Here is a 4,669-nt window from a genome sequence, read left to right as displayed (position 1 = left end):
TTTCAGGTAGGTAGAAATGTGAGGAAAAAGGTTATATAGTTGTGAAAGTATGCCCCCTGGAAGCAGTGTTGGGGAGGGGACACTCTGCGATTGTGAGATTCAGAGCCTAAGGGAAGCCACTGCTCACCGGCTAGATGGCGAGAGAACAAGCTCATAGGTTAATAATGTTGAATAGGCTAGGGGAGGTAATCCATGGTATTTATTGAGTGCTTACTGTGTACAGAGCACTGTACTAAGTGCGTGGGAGAGTACAACAGAATTAGTAGACACGTTCCCTGCCCACAGGGAACTTGCAATCTAGAGGGAGAGTTTACAGTCTAGAAAGTTTCCTCATCTTTTGCAAGGATATTTTCATTCTACCTGGACCTATGGCAAAGTTTCTTCATCTTTTGCAAGATTTCCATTCTACCTTGGTTCCTGACGGATAGAGAGGGCTGATCAATGGATAATAATAAATAATAATGGTATTTGTGAAGCGCTTACTATGTGCTTAGCACTGACTTGTACTTCCCAAGCGCTTAGTACAGTGCTCTGCACACAGTAAGCGCTCAATAAATATGAGTGAATGAATGAATGAATGAATGAATATTCTAAGTCCTGGGGTAGATACAACGTAATCAGGTTGTCCCATGTGGGACTCACAGCCTTAATCCCCATTTTACAGATGAGGTAACAGGCATAGAGAAGTTAAAGTGACTTGCCCAAAGTCACACAGCTGAGAAATGGCAGAGTCAGCATTAGAACCCATGACCTCTGACTCCCAAGCCCATGCCCTAAGCACTAAGCTACACTGCTTTTCTAATAATGATGGTATTTGTTAAGCATGTACTATGTGCCAAGCACTGTTCTAAGCCCTGGGGTAGATAAAAGGTTATCAGGTTGTCCCACATGGGGCTCACAGTCTTAGTCCTCATTTTCTAGATGAGGTAACTGAGGCCCAGAGAAGTTAAGTGACTTGCTCAAAGTCACACAGCTGACAAGTGGCAGACCTGGAATTTGAACCCAATACCTCTGACTCCCAAGCCCATGCTCTTTCCACTAAGCCACAAAGCTTCTCATGGGTGGTTCTCATGGATGGATTTGGATTTCATTTATTTATTCCATCATATTTATTGAGCGCTTGCTATGTGCGGAGCACTGTACTAAGTGCTTGGGAAGTACAAGTCGGCAACATACAGAGACGGTCCCTACCCAACAATGGGCTCACAGTCTAGAAGATGAGAGTCTACCTGCATAAGAAGGCCTGCAAAAAATCAAAGCCCGTGATCGCATGGACAGTTATCTTTCAGAAGACAAAAATGGGCATCATATCAGTATACTAAAGCCAACACTTACAGTTAAGTGTTTGGAAATGTGCCATAGAGAATAGTGACCTGGTAGCCAACAGTGGCCAAGCTGTCGGCATGTTTGCTATCAGCTAGAGGCCTGCACCTAAGGGATGAAAAGTTGGATGACAAGAAAGAATTGACCCTGAGACTATAACATGCTTTTTTCTATCATGTGGCTCTACTTTTCTAGGAAGATGGCGATTACTGGGGCATGTCAGACTGCCCTGACAGAAGGGGATTTAGGGAAGACAAAAGGTCAAAGTCTACTTTTTCCCCTCAGACAACTGCTCTGCAGTTAGTTGATCCCTCTGTGCCGTATCAATCAGTAGCTTTTGCACAGTGCCCAAATTCAGAGTTCTTCCTTTCATAGCCAACTGCAATTAAAGTATGATTCTTTCATACACTCCTCAGCATATTCAAGATCAGGAAAGCTGCTTTTAAATGTTACAGGTGCTTATATTCCTTTTCTGAGACAAGAATGCAGTTTTCTTTGAATTGAAGACTGTGTAGTATCAGACTTAGCTTTCAATTTCCTGGCTTAGTTTTAGCCATTTATTTCAGACTCTTGCTGAGATTTGACAATCCTCTTTGAATCTCAAGTAGAAAAATCACCTATGCTGAATAAAGCAAAGCTGAAAAACTTCATCCCAATTACTATCTGAAACTCAGTTCATTAAACTCTACTCTACTGAACCAGGATTTTGATGAGCACTTCAGTACAGGAAAATATCACATCTCAATAGTACAAATCTCTCACAGGGAAAAATGTCAAAAAGTCCAACCAAATAGGAGGGTGTTTGGAGAGAGCAACACTTGATAATGATAATAATAATGCTTCTTGTTAAGAGCTTACTATATACCAAGCACTGTTATAAGCTCTGGAGTAGATACAAAATAATAAGATTGGACACAGTCCCTGTCCCACATAGGGCTCACAGTCTTAATTCCCATTTTACAGATGAGGTAACTGAGGCCCAGAGAAGTTAAGTGACTTGCCCAAGGTCATACAGCAGACATGTGGCAGAGCTGGGAATTTCTGAACTAGGATGTCTATGTGGTTTTGTCTTCAACTTCGTTTTTCCCTACTGTTGGGTTCCAGTACTCAAAAACATTTCTCATTCAGGGCCACCACAAAACTTTTGCCCCAGTAAAGGATAAGAATGAGGAAGAGAAAAAAGAAAAGAATAGTCCTTAGAACAGTGCTCTGCACTCAGTAGGTACTCAATAAATACCACTGATTGTCATGATACATGGTAAATCAGAACCAGTGAGGCCTAGCTGAAAGAGACTGGGCCTGGGAGATAGAAGACCTGGATTCTAATCCTGACTCTGCCACTTACCTGCTGTGTGACCCCGGACAAGTCAACTAACTTCTCTGTTCCTCAGTAACCTCAACTGTGAAATGGGGCTTGTGAGCCCCATGGGGGACAAGGATTGTGTCCAACGTAATAATCTTGTATCTATCCTAGGACTTAGTGTCTGGCACAAAGTAATACATATATGATAATACGTTGGATTATGTTGGACACATTAACATATACATGTGTGTGTGTGTATATATATATATATATATATATATATCTATCTCCCAGTTTGACTACTGTATCCGCCTCTTCACTAATGATAATTAATAATAATTGTGGTATTTGTTAAGCTCTTATTATGTGCCAAGCACTGTTCCAATTGGGTTGGACACAGTACCTGTCCCATACAGGGCTCACATTCTTAATCCTCATTTTACAGATGAGGGAACTGAGGCACAGAAGTTAAGTGACCTGTTCAAGATCACACAGCAGATAGGTGATGGAGCTGGGATTAGAACCCATGACCTTCTGACTCCCAGGCCTGTGCTCTATCCACTAAACCATCCTGCTTCTGCTTTTGCTACTCTCCCTGTCTACTGCCCCCACCCCCTGCTCTATCCATACTTGGCTGTTTGGATTCTTTTTTAAAAAAAAATCATTCTGCACCCCTAAAAACCTCCTCGAAAAGGTTACCCATTCCCATTACCATTCCTCCATCCTGGGCACCTAAAAGTCAGCCATATAGTCAATCAAGAACATTAACTGAACCATCACTTACAGTACTTAGAACTGCAATACCCAGTTTCTTCTCAGTGTCAATCAGTCAATCATTCAATCACTCAAAATCATTTTCTGAGGGCCTACTGTGTGCAAAATACATATCAAGCCCTTGGGAGAGTACAATAGAATTAATGGCCACAATAGCTTCCTTCAAGGAGCTTCCAACCTAGCAGGGAGAGGCGGCACTGAAATAAATAATAGGTAGCAGGAAAGAGAAAGTGCATGCATGAGTTAGTGCTTAAGTAACAGGGTATGTAGGTTATACACAGGAGTCTTTACAGGTAGGCTGTGAGTACTGAAGTACTTGGATGACACAGGAAATGTGGCAGTAGTGCAGGATAAAAGCAGGGGACATGAGACATTAATCAGGGAAGGCCTCCTGGAACAGTTGCAGTCTCAGAAGGGCTTTGAAAATGGGGAAAGCTCTGAGATGTTTATTTTGAAAGAGGAGGGAATTCCAGACACAGGAGGGTGTGAACAAGAGGTCGAGCTGGAGTGTAGTGGGAGAAGAGCTTGTGAGGGAGAGAGCTGACTGAGTGCCTCAAAGCCAGAGGTCAGGAAGTTCTTCTTGAGGCAGAGAGAAATGGGTTCCCATGGAGGTTTTTGTAGAACGTTTTAGAAAAATGATCTGGGCAGCAAAATGAATTGAGGGTTGGAGAGGGGAGAAACTCAAGGAAAGGAAACCATTTCTTCACTACTCCAGCACGTCTACATCACTCAAGCACTTGGGTACTCAAACCTCCTCCTTCCTACCACAGCACATATGTACATATATTTGTATTCAATTGCGTCCCCCTATCAGTAATTTATTTTAGTGGTCATGTTTACTAATTCTATTGTACTCACCCAAGTGCTTACCATAGTGTTCTGCTCAGAGTAAGCCCCCAATTAATACTCCTGATTGATTGATGGATAGTTCTGTGCATACCCCAGCATTTAGCACATAGTAAGCGCATAATTAATAGCAAAATGATTATTATTAATAATTAAATATTAAAATTATCAGATAATGAGTTCAGACCAATTGCCTGTCAGCCTGGGATTCTGTCTCCAACATGGCAGCAGAATGTTTGGAGGAACCAAGTGATTATTGCCCATTTGGACATCCACCCTCATGTTTAGGGTTGGGCCATCTAACATCCCTAATCTTTTCCATATGTTAAATATCACTAATAACAACAACTAAGGAGGATTGAAGGCTATTCAAATGAAGTTGATTTGTGGGAAAACAGTTCATTTTTTTTCCTTTTTGGGTTA

The sequence above is a fragment of the Tachyglossus aculeatus genome, chromosome X4 (assembly GCF_015852505.1).
Source record: "Tachyglossus aculeatus isolate mTacAcu1 chromosome X4, mTacAcu1.pri, whole genome shotgun sequence".
Taxonomy (NCBI): domain Eukaryota; kingdom Metazoa; phylum Chordata; class Mammalia; order Monotremata; family Tachyglossidae; genus Tachyglossus; species Tachyglossus aculeatus.
This window is presented reverse-complemented; position numbering follows the sequence as displayed.